The sequence below is a fragment of the Lagopus muta genome, chromosome 3, assembly GCF_023343835.1.
Source record: "Lagopus muta isolate bLagMut1 chromosome 3, bLagMut1 primary, whole genome shotgun sequence".
NCBI classification, from domain to species: domain Eukaryota; kingdom Metazoa; phylum Chordata; class Aves; order Galliformes; family Phasianidae; genus Lagopus; species Lagopus muta.
Window position 1 is genome coordinate 76,151,849 of NC_064435.1, and position 16,446 is coordinate 76,168,294.

The following is a 16,446-nucleotide window of genomic DNA, read 5'->3' on the forward strand; positions in this document are numbered from 1 at the left end:
AAAATGTATGTGAAATTTATTTGAATGTGAGCCCTTTTATTGTAATTATAAGTTCTATATATACAAGTTCTTACTTCAGTCTTATTTTTATTTTCTGTTTTCCCTGCTGGCATTTCAAAATGTGCTTATTTTTTTTCTCATTTATATTCACTGAAGTTATTTCATGTGCCATCAGGCTTACTTTGAATATTCTATTTCCAAACCAAAAACATTTGTAATACTTTTAATGTATTTTTATTTCAATCATGCTAGTCCTTTGCAATACAGGCTATGCGGCAAATTACTTAATTACAGTCTGTTTTAATCTGCATCTATATAAATAAAAAGTGTTCTTAAAAAGAGTTACTTTGTAGCTGGAATTCTGAATTTCTAATGACCTCACTAGGACACGTGCTTCTATTGTTTTCTTTTTCCGTACGGAATCCACAAAATTCTAGATTTTTCAATGTGTTTATTTCAGTGAGTATTTGAAGGCTAAATGTAACAATGGACTCTTTATTTCCATTCTTCCCTCCATCATTTACACTGAATATTATTTCAGTAAATGATTAATTTATGTAGAGGTGATTTTCCTTTCTCTTTCTTGAATGTACTGTATTTGCCACACAGGTGTATGTAGCATTATTTCTAATTTTCCTACTTTTAACTCTTCTAGTCTTTGCAAGAAATTTTACAACTTAATTCCAAGTAAAAAGTTTCTGCTAAATTCTGTGTCATTTCTGTACTTTTCCACCATTTTATCTGCCATTAGCCAAAGTCTCTGTATTTCAATGAAATTTTCATTAATGATATACACATATTAATGTCTTCTAAAGCAATTGCTTCTTAAACAGATGTATACATTTGTGTTTTATTCTGTTTAAATTGAATATTTATTAGCCCTGCATATAATTTTAAAATCTGTATTGTGTATTATTTATTGTCCTATCTTTTGGTATGCAGTTACAACTATTTATGTTATCTAAGAAAATCACTGATTAATTTGAGCAATACTTTGAAAATCCTGTATTTGTCCCATTTAAAGCTATACTGAAATTATATTTGAATCTGATTTTGAAGGCTGAACAAGCTATAATTTCTCTTTCTCTCCCTGTGCAGAAAGAAGTACTTTCAAACTATCTAGATTTTCTGATAAATTTACACTTCAGTGTATAAAAAATCAGTACCTGGTGACATTTTTCAGTATTTTCATTTGACACCTATCCTTCAAGGAGTATGGAATTATTCTATTCATTAGTTTAGTTCTGCTCATTTAAAAAAAAATATTTTATGTAGGTAGGTTGCTCCAACAGTTATACTTTCTGTTTCTTTCCACAGAAACTACAAGAGATACAAAGAACACTGTTCAATAGAGCAAATTCTCAGCTATAAAATGCTATTTTTCAAAATAGTCACCACCATTAACCACATATTCTTGCTGATGATGAACAAGAGCCTTACTGTCACTCATAAAAATCTGCACCAGTGATGGTGACTGAATGTTTCACAGCTGCTATGATGGTGACATCATTGCTACAAAAATGTTTCCCAGTAAGTCCATTTTTCATTGGCCCAACAGATGGAAGTTGTAAGGCACTAAATCCAGATGTGGGGTGGGTGTGATAGGACAGTGAAGCCAAAATAGGCAATGTTCTCCAAGGTCTTTAAACTGACATAGGTCTGAGCACTAGTTGCAAAAAAAGGTTGTCTTCTGCTCTGGTCTGACTCTGAAATGCAGTGATCAGAACTGGTGGTTTCTCTGGGTTCCAGTGAAACCAGACGGGCCCTCATCTTTCTACCCCGCCCTCAAAAAAAAAAAAAAAAAAAAAAAAAAAAAAAAAAAAAAAAAAAAAATCCAAGACAATGATATCCTTTGACCCTCTGAGGGCTGTGTCTTGAATTTTTTCTTCAGTGAAGAATTATAATGTCACCATTCCACAGGCCGCTGTTTTGATTCCAGCTCATAGTGGTGACACCATATCTCATCTTTGATAGTGATTCAATCCAGGAAACTGTCACCTTTAGTCTAATATTGCTTCAATAGGTCCTGAGAAAATTGTATATGGTGTTCCTTCTTTTCTTCTAAGTGAGCATTTAAGGGACCCACCTTCCACAAACTTTGTGATTTCCAGTACTGCTACCTTTTCCAATGTGTTGAAGCTGATAATCAGCTCTGCATACAGTTCCCTGGTCTTAATCCACTGATTCACATGGATGAGCTGATCAAGATGCTCTTTGTTTTGTGTTGTGATAGCTATGCATGGCCACTCAGAATGTGGGTTGTCTCTCACATTGCTGTCACCACTGCTAAAATCTGCTATCCACTGCCTCACCGTGTTTGCATTCATTGTTTGGTCTCCATAAATGTTCAGCAAGCATTGATGAATGTCAGTGAGTGCAATTTTTTCTGCATGGAGTAATTCAATGATATACTTTTGCTTCATTACACACTTTCATGTCATTTTGTCATACTGTCCTTCTGATGTCATCTGTCGCTCAGCAACAAAATGTAAGAGAAAGGAAGGTTAAAACTCTATTGCCATATTACCAACATCCTCCTCTAACAATGAGGGCCAAGATAGTAAAAGATGAGGCATTATTTTTAGAGCAGACCTCAGATCACACATGCACTCTTCCATATATTATGTTTATATGTGTATCTATCCATATACACATTATACACATTAACATAGATTGGTGATCAGCCATGTGGAAAATTCTGCCTCTCCTTTTCCTCTACATCTGGCAAATCCTTCTCTACTCACTGACGATCATTACTTTATATCTTCCTTTTATAAAGGCTGAGTTTAAATGTTACTGATGTATTTGAGAATAGTCATACTGTGCTCTAGACTGTGCTAATCTTTCCATCAGATCTTACCTATGGGTTATACACAGCTGTTTTCACCAAATGCTTTGAAATGCTTTGCAGTAATTTCTGAGTGGTGATTGGAATTTTTGGAGGGGAATCACATGAATCCCAATTTACTTGATCTCTAATATGACATTGACTTTTCAGTTTAGTCCTAGTAAGATGGAACCATGTAATTATGAAGATATTACATACAATGCTGAAATATTACTTATTTATTCATAGCATTTTCTCAGTTCTTAGTATCTCTTCAAGACTTAATTTCAATATTTGATTCTGTGCCCTGTGAGAAAATCTATTTGAGTTAGAAGGGTGATACTTTCTAATGAGCAGTAAGCTAAGACTTTAATATTTTCCTGTGGTACCTGTAATTTAAGAGATCTTCAAATTCAATACTAAAATTGTTTATGCATATCTTAGCTGAAATTAGATATAAAATTTGAACTATTCTGAAATCAAATGTAAAATGTGAACTTTAACTTGATATATAGAATTGTATTTATAGAAGTTTCTGAACATCTTTGCATTAAAATTAGAATGTTTAAACGTTCTCATTTCTAATAATGTGCTGTCCCTGCCATCCTATTTATTTTCTTGTCCTTCAGATTTTCAGATTTTTTAATCCTTTTTGATTAATGATATAGAAATCACAATCTTGAATGAATTCTCCATTCTCACGTTCTTTCACAACCATTTGTTTGCTTTTCATGTTTCAACACGTTTACTGAGGCTATATGGTTTGTTGTTGTTGTTTTTTCTTAATAAACCTCATATTTGTTAAAAATGCAGCAGGCAAATTTTACAGGCATAACAGACATAAACATGTTCTATCAGGAAAGTGGGATTCTGTAGGACAGATTTGAACTTGCTTGCAATAGGTTTTTTTCATTTGTTTGTTTTATCTTACATTCTTTTTTATGGGTTTCTGAGAAAAATCTGCAGACTCAGTAGGTAAAATCTACCCACACTTTATTTCCAGTCAGCTGTTTAGTGTTGTGCTATTTTCTGAGAACTGAGTTCAGTTTCTTTAATTTGCAGATTGACCTTCTCTTAAAGAATAGGCGGTATTTTCCACATTAGAAGAATGTAGAAATATTAATAAAATGTCTATTAGTTAATTAATTACATAATTAATTCTGCTAGGAAGTCACTATTGATGGACATAAATGTGATTGAAAAATATGTTACAGGGCAGGTAGGCTGGACAATGTCTGCCCTAGTAGAATGACAAGCTATGGGATGAATAGTAAACTTATGCTGGATTAAACCTTAGGCTTTCATCTCTTTCCTAGTCTTTCTCAGAGATCTCTTTAAGATGGAGCACAAACATTAGTGGTTCTTGAGACATGAATCTTTGATCGCTTAAATATCCATAAAGTATAAAGATAATGATGGTGGCATCTGTTGTTTCTTTTTTTTTTTTTTTTTTTTTTTTTTTTTTTTTTTTTTTTTTTTTGGACAAGTGCTCAACATGATTTAGAATGCAAGAAAGGATCTTTCTCTACACTTACTAAATCAGTTCTGTCTCCAGAGCAGTGGGGACAGAGGTTTTCACTGTCACATCACTCCATGGCATAGGATGTCACCCTTTTTCCTCACTTCCCTCAGGATGGCTTACCATTCAGAACCCTCTGCTCTCTCCATTGTCCACTGATTTCTTCAAACCTACCAGAAACATCAATAGTCAAATTACAGCAATGCACAAGAAAGGCAAGTGCTAATGAAGGCAGTGAAACCAGGCCCTCTACCTTGCAAACTATGAGAAAAGATAAATATTGAAAAATATTTTGACAATGCCGTAATTCTGACAGATAACAATTATTTGTAATGAGCATCAGACAGATTAAGACTGCTGGGCACCTGGGTTACCTCTGCTCACTAGTAGATGAAATCATAATGTATCTAACTCTTACTATTAAGTCAACTTTCACTTATAAATTACATATTTATCTTCACTGATGCAGATTTTTATGAGTGAGACATGCAGACAGTAGTTAATTGCTGATGAAAATGTATAGCTAATGTTGGTGACTATATTGAAAAATAGCTTTTTGTAGCTGAGAATTTGCTCTATTAAATACTATTATTGTGCTCTTTGTTGTTGTTGCAGCTTTCATGGAAATAAATATAACACATTATTTTCAAAGCTACCTATGCATATACATACATATACATAATAAATTGTATATATGTTCTTGCATTTAAATAATGAATATTTTTATTCTATGTTTGATTTTTTTTTCAAAGGGAATTTCATAAAAGTGCAGACAATAAACCAAATAAACACTGAAAAATACTTCTTAAATTCCAACTGATATAAATGGCAAGTTTTAATCTCTGTTCCTAGCATTAATGAATATAGTTGGTAAAGTAGTAAGACTGATTAATTATCAAACACAGTAGTTTAATACATTATATGAAAAAATTCCATTTATCCTAGAAAAACATCCAAAGATTAACACCACTATATATATATAGAAAGTAACACTTCTTCATCTCTTGACTGGGCTATGTACTGGTTTGCTACCACATCTGAGGAATAAATTGCTTGTAAATAAAGGTTGTAATTGCACACAACGACAAACTTTTTTATCTAAAAGCTTAACACCTACAGTTTTCTAATTTATCATTAGGATAATAACTGTTGGATTCAATTTCACTTAGTATACCTCAGAAATTACCATGATAGACTAAAAGGAATAGTGAGAGAGCATGCTTATATTTTCCTTGTTCCCTTCAGATAACCAATATCGGTGTGGAAGATTCTATATAAAAGAATCATCACTTGATTTGTCAATTAGCTAAACTTCAGGAATAAATAATTGAACAAGAGAGAAGAAGTCAACTTTATCTTTGCATTGTGGATAGGCATTTAAAAAACATATGATTTTTTTCCTATCTTGCATCTGATAATTTAGATGATCAGGCAGGTAAGGCTGAAGTTATTATGAAAACTGCATTGTAGCAATAACATCCCTGGTTTCCCAAATGACTACACGTTGAGAAACGGAGAGACGAGCTGAAAATCTCATCTTGAACTAGTTGTTTAAACTTTCTGTAGGTAGGAGTTTTATAATATGTGTTACAGGTAGAAATTGTAAGGGTGTTAGAGTAAGAACAGATGCTTCACTGAATGCCATCAGTAAATGCTACACTATTGTATTTATGTGATTTAGACTTCAATTCTCCTTCCACAGAATTCTGGCCTCAATATGGATTAATTGACTGACATTCTTTATTCTTTCAAGATTTTCCTTCTGCACTGATAGTGCAGGCAGAACAGCAGTTTCACTGTGATTTCCTCTGATATTTACCAGTCTGGTGTGTTTGTTGTCAAAGGATGTGTTGTCAAAGGACATAAATTTGAAACTGCCTGCAAATCTCTTACCAACCCACTGAATATAAGCTTCTTACCTCACCTAATATTGGCTAAAATATAAACCACCTTACAAGGCAAGTATATGCATGGATTTCCTAATACTGATGCTGTGCATACAGTATAAATGTATGTAATATGTGCAATGTCCGTATATACTATGTTCCTATCTATATACCTAAGTTGAGATGGATACTTTTATCATGGTAGGTATAGATAGATATATACATAGTTATGTAGATATATAGAAACGTAGAACATATACATGCATATTTCTATTGATATCAGTAGATACATAATTACATAGATACATGAGTATATGTATGCATATGTGTATTTGTTGTCACAAGCAGTAAAAATTTATTTATTTTTTTATTGTCTACTAAATTCACAGACTGACTAGCATAAAATTTAATGCATACTGATTAACCTGAGGTAGAGGAAACTGAACATTAATTTGACTCATTTATTTTCTGTTCTAGAGCAATGCCCCCCCCACTTATGTTCCTTAAAAGCATGTATTTGGAGATTTCAGCTCTCATTCTGTACAAATTAATTATTTTGATGCTACAGGCTCAGAAATCACATAGAAAACTACAATAACCAACAATAGTTAATTTTAATCCCACCTGCGGTTCAGTAATTCATATTAAAAAAAAAAAAAAAGTAACCCTAGACATTATGCTGATTCACACAAGTCTTTTTACTGCTCCACATTCATAAATTCACTGATGGAACTTTAGAAAGGATGCATTCCTTCCATCTTTCTCCAGAGAATGAATGACACCACATTGTAGGGTGCAGTCAACACACCAGAGGAATGGAATGCCAACCAGAGGAACCTAGATAAGCATGAGCAATGGGCTCACGTGAACCTCATGAGTTTCAACCAATTCAAGTACAAGGTCTTGCACTTGGGTCAAGTATGTTACCAATACCAGCTGGGGGATTAAAGGATTGAGTGCAGCCCTGCTGAAAATGATCTAGGTGAACTGGTGGATGTGAAGCTGAACATGAGCCGGCAATGTGCCCTCACAACCCAGAAAGTCAACTGTATCCTGGGCTGCATCAAAAGAATAGTGGTCAGCAGGTCAAGGGAGGTGATCCTTCTTCTCTACTCAGTGTGGGTGAAGCCTCACCTGGAGTACTGCATTTTAGAGCTGGAGTGCATTCAGATGAAGGCCATAAAAATGATCCAAGGGATGCAATACCTCTCCTATGAGAACAGGCTGAGAGAGCTGGAGCTCTTCAGCCTGGAGAACAGAAGGCTGCAGTATGATCTGATAGTAGCCTTTCAGTATCAAAGGGGACCTACTAGAAAAAAGCGGATAGACTCTTTAGCAGAGTCTGTTGTGATAGAACAAGGGGAAATGGTTTCAAGCTTAAAGAGGGTAGATTTTGGTTAGATATAAGGAAGAAATCTTTTACAATAAGAGTGGTGAGGCACTGGAACAGGTTACCCGGAGACGTGGTGGATGCCCTATCCTTGGGTGCACAAATTGGAAATAGTCATTTGCTGATAGTGATCTGCTGATTATCCATGGAATGCAGATAATTGCAAGGAAGGAAGAGTCTACATGGATTTTAAAATATATTTCCATTTTTCAACAAGTCCGAACTCTCATTAGAGATGAAATTTCACATTTGGAAAGTTAATGTAAGGATTACTGCACATCTTACAGGAAATGAGAAAATATTTTCTGTAATACAGCATTCTTATTTTTACTCTGAGAAAAATATATTTTTTAATCAGATAAAATCATCATAAAAACACAGATTCAGCATTCATTTTCACTCTGAGTAAGGGAAATGCACAAAAGTAATTTAATGACTTCAGTGGGACTAGTCTTAATACAAAATTTTACTCATTCTGTAAGGACTCCAGAACTTGGCACAAGCACAAGCAGTTCTTTAAAATAGTTTAAGAAACTAAAAACATTCTTTTTGAAATGCCTATATTTGCCTGATATTTTCTCAGTTCCTACAAAGGCAGAATTATTTCCTCGAGATTTGCCACAGGCTGCTCCCATTCCTTAAAGTCAGAAGAGAAAAAAAGAACGTTTATTTAACAGTCTCCCACTTTGTATCTGAATACATTTTTATAAAGGATTGTGATAAAGAATAATGTAAGTCACATGAAAGTATTCTAATAAAAAATAATGAACACAAGCAACAAAATTCAGCCAAAAATTTTCACTCAAAACTTAAGCAAAGTCATTTTAATCTACTCTCAGAATTTTCCTGAGTTATGTTTAGGTTAATATATATGTATACATACATGTTGCATGGGAACTGCTGAGTCATGGCCTGAACCTCTGATTGATCACCTGAGGCAAGCCATGAGTCAGCCAGAGGAGCACAGGTGAAGGCAATTCACCTGTGCTGCTGGAAGGGGTGGAGCCGGGCTCCAGCCCTCCTAGACCTATTCAAGGGTTGGCTACCAGAGGGAAAGGATCTCTTCTGGAGATCACCTCTCTTGGTGTTTTTTGGTGAGCTTAGCTGAAGGGTAAGCTCTTCCACCTATTCTCTTTTTGTGATCGTTGTCTGCTTTGTCTAACTCTCTTGATTGTATTGTGATTATAACATCTTGATATCTATTGATTATACACGTGTGTAAACATATGTAAGTATTCTGCTCATGAACTGGGGTTACTCTGATTTTTTAAATTCATAAATAAGCAGTTTACTAATGAAATCTTGTATAATCTATAACTTTTCGATATTAAAATGTAAATTTTATTTTATAATGTGCCTACATTTTCTTTTAAAACAGAGCTTGTGGGATTAATGTCCCCCTTCTCAGCTCACACTGTTTTTGCTTTACCTCCTTCGCATCTCCTCAGGAGCAAATATTGAAAGACAAAGAATATAAAGATCAGTAAGATCTGAAGATGAGAATGGAAGATCATCCCACATTTCAAATTTCTTTTATTGAACTATCTTGTATAATTTCATGTTTTATTGAATTCTTTTTTAAGATGTTCAAAAAATAAATGTCAAACTCTTCATTCCTGATTATCAATCTAATTGATCATTATTTTCAGAAATTAACAGATAAATATAATAATGTTTGTATATATTGCTAGATGTATTGCTTGTACTCATGATTAATTGCTTTCAATTCAATGATTAAAGAATAAGCAAATTGACACCACCTTCTCATGATAAATGTTGTGTAGTTTGTTTCATACTGATGAAAATGCCTGCTGTTCCCATGTCCGAATAGAAAAGCATTATCTACAATTTTCTCTTTTTCACTGAATCTTTTGTTAGGTATCATTTATAGAGAGCATGTTTTGATTTTGGACAAACAATTTAGGATAACTTTCTCAACATATTATATGCAGTGGAAAATGCTTTCAGCGTTTCTTGAAAAAATGGAATTTCTGAGTGATGATGTGCATGGCCCAATGGTCTAATATTTTCTCAGGCAGAATTTCCATGAAGCTGGAGGTTATTTCCCTTGGCTAGGATTTGTGAGGTCAAAGAAACCTGAGTAATATTTAATGCCTAGAAATTTGTACTTATACAAACATCCCTGATATTTGCATTTTCATTTCAGAAGATTTTAATATCAAATTTACATTTATGTGAGACAGGAAAAACAATCTAATCTGAAGCTGTCTTTGTGTTGTTGTTGCTCTTACTACTAAAAAGTGTGAAATTCAAATATAAATACTTTCACTTAACTGGCAAAGAAATATACTGGCCATCAATTGAGGCACACCATTTTGCAGTTGCAGAAAACTTTGTGAAATAAATATTAAAAACTGTGGTGTTTTTTTTAGGTACTCAAGGCATATTTATTTTCATGCACATGGTTAAAGTCACACGGAGAAGTTTGAGACTGGGAAAGCAGAGGCACACCCACAAAGCTGCTGAGAGCTCATCACCTGAACACTGTGCAGTAGTCTCTGTAGGATGAAGGCAACCTCATCAGCCTCCATTTCTGAAGATGTAGAATTAAGGTTAAAAATAATACACTTGACTTTCTATCTTCACTTCTTTATAAGCTACAGCATATGCACAGCATTGTTCTGTTTTCCCTGAAGTTACTAACAAGATTTTCCTTCAAGTAAATCACACCCAGTTTTGCTAGAATTTTCTGCTGTAAACACATACTGAGATCTTATCAGGAGTGGTTCCTCCTGGTAAGTCATGCTAGGCAGGTAGGCCTCGGTGCCACTGGAGGCTTTAACACGATCAGTCACTGGATGTCAGAACAGTAACTTGTCTTTTGCCACTCAGTGATTTAATATTTGTTTGAGAGACAAAAGGAGAAAGTTATTAAAATGACGCTTGACTGCTTTTATGAGAATTCTTTTTGTTTGTAGCTGAAAGTCATTTCCTCTTGCATTATTTTGCTTTCCCTCCCACTCCCTTTTAGCAAAATTTAGGATCTATTTCCACAAATGACTTTTCATAAACTCTCACTCACACACAGAATGCAGTTAGCTTTCACTCAGACATCCCTATTCATGTTCAAATATTTGTGCTTCTGTGGATAACATTTGCATGTAACACCTGCTGCAAGCCTTAGAAATTCGGAAGGCTTTCTGAAATGAGTGGGAGATGCATTTTTGTCTATGCTTTTGCTTCAGTTTCCTTCTACAGTTAAATAGCCCTGACTGAATGAAAGAAACCTATAAAATAATATATCTGATATGGTCTGATATATCCAGCTCTGTGTAACCCAGTTTTGCTGTAAGAACAAGATTTGTGCAGGAACTGGGAGGTTTTTTAAGTGTTCAGTGATGAGTTTTTATTTCCAGGAAGGTCTTTTTGCATCTCCACAAGATTTTCCAGAAATGAATGGAGCTGAGAGAGAAGGAGCAGAAAAGAAGAACAGTGCTAGATTTCTGTTTATCCCTAAAAAAAAATAGGTAAAAGATTGTGTGTGCATGTGTGATTTACTCTACCCTACACTAAAACTCTTAAGTAGTATTTGTTCTTTTGTGTGTCTTGTTATCATCAAGATTTGGTCAGCATCCGGAGACATCCATCTAACTTAGTTTATCTCCTGAACAAACTCATCCTCAAAGGAAATTGTGAGTCCTGTTACTTTTGACCTCTACCTCTCATGCTTCTGCCAGTAGCTTCCCTGCAAGCCATCTTGTTGTGCTACAGAAACAATTTCCTGACACCAAGGCAAAAGCAAACGTCAGAATTAAGTTGTGTACTTCTTTCCACAACACTGACAGTAATACAATTTAAACCAGTTGATTTTGATTGGCAGGCATAGGGAATTAAATCATCCCCATTGGCTGATCCAATGATTGGAGTGCATCCCTGCCAACCTAACACAAACTACACTGGGTGCAGCATCCTAGTGGAACAGAAGCCAGGCAAGGGGAGAGTGCACATCCTCCCAAATGAGCTTCTGTCTGGAGAGTCGGACATTTCTTGAATGGTCACTTCTTCAAACAAGTGTGAAAATTGAGACTGTGAATCTGTACAAGGCATATGGCAGCACTATTTCACAATGCCGTTTCTCTCCAAATTGCATTTTCAAAACTGCTTTCTGAGTTTTGGTGATATTTATGTAACACAATTTTTTTTTTTTTTTTTCTGAAATAATGACTGTAATTTAGCCTCTGGAAGTGAAATACACTACTTTTCTCACACAGATAACATGTTTATTAAAGATCTTGATGAGGGGATTAAGTGCACCCTCAGTAAGTTTGCAGATGACACCAACCTGGGAGGGAATGTTGATGTGCCAGATGGGAGAAAGGCACTACAGAGGGACCTGGATAGACTGGATCAGTGAACCAAGGTTGATTGTGTGAGTTTCAATAGGACCAAGTATGAGGTCCTGCATTTTGGTCACAACAATCCCAGGCACTCTATAGTCTTGGGGAGGAGTGGCTGGAAAACTGCCTGATGGAAAGGGACCTTGGTGTACTGACGGACAGTCAACTGAATATGAGCCAGCAGCGTACCCAGGTGGTAAATAAGGCCAATGGCATCCTGGCTTGTATAAGGAATGGTGTAGTGGGCAGAACTAGGGAACTCATCCTGCCCCTGTACTTGGCACTCGTGAGGTCCCACTTTGAGTACTGAGCTCAGTTTTGAGCAGCTCAGTACAGAAAGGACATTGAGGTGCAGGAGCAGGTCCAAAGAAGGGCAACAATGCTTGATAAGGGCCTGGAGAATATGCCCTATGAGGAGTGACTGAAGGGACTGTGGCAGTTTAGTCTGGGGAAAAAGAGGCTGAGGTTAGAGACCTTATCGCTCTCTTCCAAAATCTGAAAGGTACTTACGGTGAGAGCAGGGTTTGTCTCTTCTCACTGGTGACAGGTGACAGGATGAGGAGAAATGGCATTAAGTTGCACCAGGGTAAGTTTAGGTTGGATATCAGGAAAAGCTTCTTAATGGAAAGGGTTGTTAAGCACTGGAATAGGCTCCCCAGAGAGGCGGTTGAGTCACCATCTCTGACTGCATTTAGAAATGGTTCAGATGTTGTGCTCAGGGACATCATTTAGGGGAGGGTTGTTAGAGTTAGGGTACTATGGTTATGTTGTGTTTGGACTCAATGATCTTTAAGGTCTTTCCCAACCTGAGAAATTCTATGATGATTCTATGATTCTAAGCAAACAAAAAATTTCACTATTGAAATCTCTCCATCAGAACTAAAAAGACGTGACAACTATATTAGGTACAACTTTAGTATATCACAATAAACATACGTATTTCATGATTTTAAAATAAGCTTGTTTATCTAACATTAATATATATATGTATTTCCATAAGCATTTGATTAGATAATATGATCATGCAGAAGTTTTACATCTGTACTAACAGAAAATGTCATTAGCTGTCAACGTATTTAATCTTTAATTCATATTATTACATAGTGAAGGACAAACAACAGGACAATGCACTTTATCTGCAAAATTCACATATAGTTAGCAATATGCCTATAAAACTAACATAATCTTATGGAATTCAGAGTAACCATAGGAAAAAAAAATGTAATGAGACACCTAAATATTTAATTAGTCTGTTCTCACTATTTGAGAGAAATTTTTAGCTATGCAAAATGACTTGGAACCAGTGATCTTTGTAGAGCCATCATTAGCAAGTCTTATCACCAATATTATTTATTAAAAAAGGCATTTGATCCCATTAGCAAAACTGTTACAAGTATTACGTTTGCCTTTTTACCCATATTTTCTCTTATCACAATGAACTAGTTTAGTACTCAACAATGGAACATGAGCTTGCTGTGAATAAAGTAAAATATTAGGTTTGTCACAGACTTAATCAGAGTGAGACTGATACGTTGATTACAAATCTTACTCCTGCATATGGAAAGTACCCTCACCAAACTTATCATTTTACTGCTCTCACCTGCTACTTAAACCTGTCTGTGAGATGGCAAGTGGGTACAACTGTATGCACATTACCATGAATTTCAGGGGGATATGGAGTTCTTTATGGTTCTTAAGCATCATTCTTTGTTTGAAGCTAATCTGTCAGTGAAATTGAATGGATGTGACTGCATGTCTCTTGCATGTGGAAAGTAAAAGTAAAATGCCATTCACTGGGCAGTTTCTCTCTGCTGATTACTTCAAAATCAAATGGTCAGTTTGGCCTTTTAAGCTTTCTGCCTCGTTTTTTCTCTTAGTCTCTGTTTATAAACACTGAACTGGTATTGTTGCTAGTGCTTCTGGAAAACAGCCTTACGCTTTAAGCCTGTTGACTCTGACTTACTGCTCTGAACATTCAGAGGAACATCTGCCTCAGATCTCAGTCATTCTGAACGCTGAGCTTTTAGTCACCCATCATGTAAAGAAAAATAATTTCATTACCGCAGCTAAAGAAAAATAAAGCATCGTTACTTCATTCCTGTTGGTACTAAAATCCTCTTCATTTTTCATTCTTCTTAACTGTGTTTGTTATAATTAGATGTTTTCAGTACAAAGAAAGATGACAGACAGTAAAGGGTTATACTTTCTATCCGGGCAGTTGAAAGAGTATTCTGCACAAAAGTTAGATTACATTGTTACTGTTATATTGCTGTAAAAATCAGAATGAGAGCAATACTGTTTAACAGTACCACCAGATAGCGTAGACATTGCTAGATTTCTCATACACACAAGGAATTGTCATATATACAACAGCAGAAGTTTATATTTCAGAGATTATTTTAATTTCTCACTCAAAAGTGCTCTTCTGACTCTTCCCCCACCCCCTCTCTAAAAGAGATCTGCAAGGAATCTTTAACATTTTAGCCATTTTAAAGAAAGCGTCTACTTTTTTTTGTGCTATAGACATTTCTGTGCTACAGAAAGTTAATCTACTCACCGTGCCTGGCAGCTTGAGCCCGGCTCTGCCCATCCAGTGCTGCTTCTCTACCTGCTTCCTCCCATCTGCCTAGCACGGTATCTCCAGCGCTGTGTGCTTACATCTAACTAAGGCAGCCTCTCTCCCAGTATCGCTTTTAACTCAGGCAGGCAGGGAGATGAAGCCAAAGGGACTCTCTGTCTGATTGGTTTCCATTCAGTGGTCCTGATTAATAAGAAACGTCCCCCACTGAGAGAGATGTTGCTGCCGATTGAGCCGCAGTGCTCAGATGAGGAGGTCTGGGGCTGAGGGGACGCCGACTTTGCCAGCTATACAGTGATTTGCAAGTGAATGCAGTGGGAGGGTTCAGAGAGGAGGGCTTTGTTAAGGACCCTCTTATTAACTGAGACTTAAATACAGAGACTCATGCTACCAGCTCAGTTTGATCTGTTTTCAGTTTTAATATAAAGGGAATGGTATGCCCATAACCTTTGAATTATCTGGAGAAAAGATCTACCCTAATTATCTACACTGGCAGTTCAGTACCATTTGTGTGTACATACTGATTAAAGAAAGTAAAATTACCCAGTACCATTGTGGTGAAAAATTATTTTAAGTTGAAGAAAGGTCAGTGTACAAGATTTCCCTATGTACTAAATGGGTTTACAGCAGCAGTAACACTGACAGATATTGATAATGATGGACTTGTCATTGCATCTGGAGGAGAACATAATGTAAAGTTGCAAAGGATATTTCAGGAGTTATGGTTAATAATGTTCAGGTCATTCGCAAAAACACGTGGTTTTGCAAGCAACACAAATGAAATTTCATGCTTCCTGATACATTTTTTTGGGGGCAGGAGTAACCATTGCTTCCCACTATGCTACCAGTGTGCACTATTGTAGAACATCATCATTTGTTTGAAACAGCATCTTTGATCAAATAATAAGACATTACTTATCAAAATAGAAAAACTGAAGTGCTGTAAGTCCTGTGCATTTTTTTTTGTGAGCTTCTGATTGCTAATAACTATTTCAGTCACTGACATAACTTAACAATTTGCAACAGGACTGCTAGGAACAGTGACTTTGCAGTCACTTTCTATACCAAGAAATTTTGGGAATAACCTTCACTAGATGTTGTAAGCATGAATAGAATAGCATAGAATGCTGTGAAGTGTAATGCAATGTAATTAATTTAGTGCCAGCATTTCCTTCTTAGAAAGATGGATCATGATGCCAGTTTCTAATTAGGAAATATCATTAGGTAAATAACTAGTGGAAGGAGAAATTTTTTTACTCTCATGGAGGAACCTTACTGTAACAAAAGATATGTTTACCTAAAATAACCAATTGAGAAATCTAAGTAAATTATTCCTCTTTTTTTTCAGGCATAAGCCCATATTATTGCTTTACTACTACTACTGATGAGCTCAGCAGGCCCATATTCACAGTATGTTGTTTCTAATGAGAACTATGTCATCATTATATTCCATTTGAAATGATTAAGGGATTGATATAATTCATACAGACATCAGCCTGAGTCTTTCCATTGATTTCAGTAGCACTTAAATTGGTCCCTGAGTGAACTTCGTCTTCTCTGGGAATTCTGCACATCCATTATGACTATATTTGCATATTTGTAACTGAATGTAGAATTCAGCCTAACATTTTGAAAATCAAAAATCAGAATCCAAACACAAACAGGATCTATTACTGTATCTCAACTAAAAAAAACAACAACAACAACAAAAAAAACTGTATAAAGCAGTTTAAATGAGCACATGCATTTCACAGTCTACTTTAGCAGATCTATGGATAAAAATGCTTGCTATAATCTTTGTTTCAGTACGTACATGGGAAAGCAAGAAGAAAAACTAGAGAAAGACAACTTTATACCTCTGATGCCTTGTGATCGCAGTGAAGCCTTT

At 35.6% G+C, this 16,446-nt stretch overlaps 1 protein-coding gene across 3 annotated transcripts in view; it reads right to left on the bottom strand.

Annotated features, from left to right (window-relative positions):
* Positions 1 to 14,837, bottom strand: part of CDH9 (cadherin 9) — a 94,625-nt gene extending 79,788 nt beyond the window's left edge. For all 3 annotated transcript variants that reach the window (XM_048939537.1, XM_048939534.1, XM_048939533.1), the window contains exon 1: positions 14,538 to 14,837. The gene's annotated coding sequence lies outside the window, so the exon portion shown is untranslated. The remainder of the gene's footprint in view (positions 1 to 14,537) is intronic.
* Between the last annotated feature and the right edge of the window lie 1,609 nt (positions 14,838 to 16,446).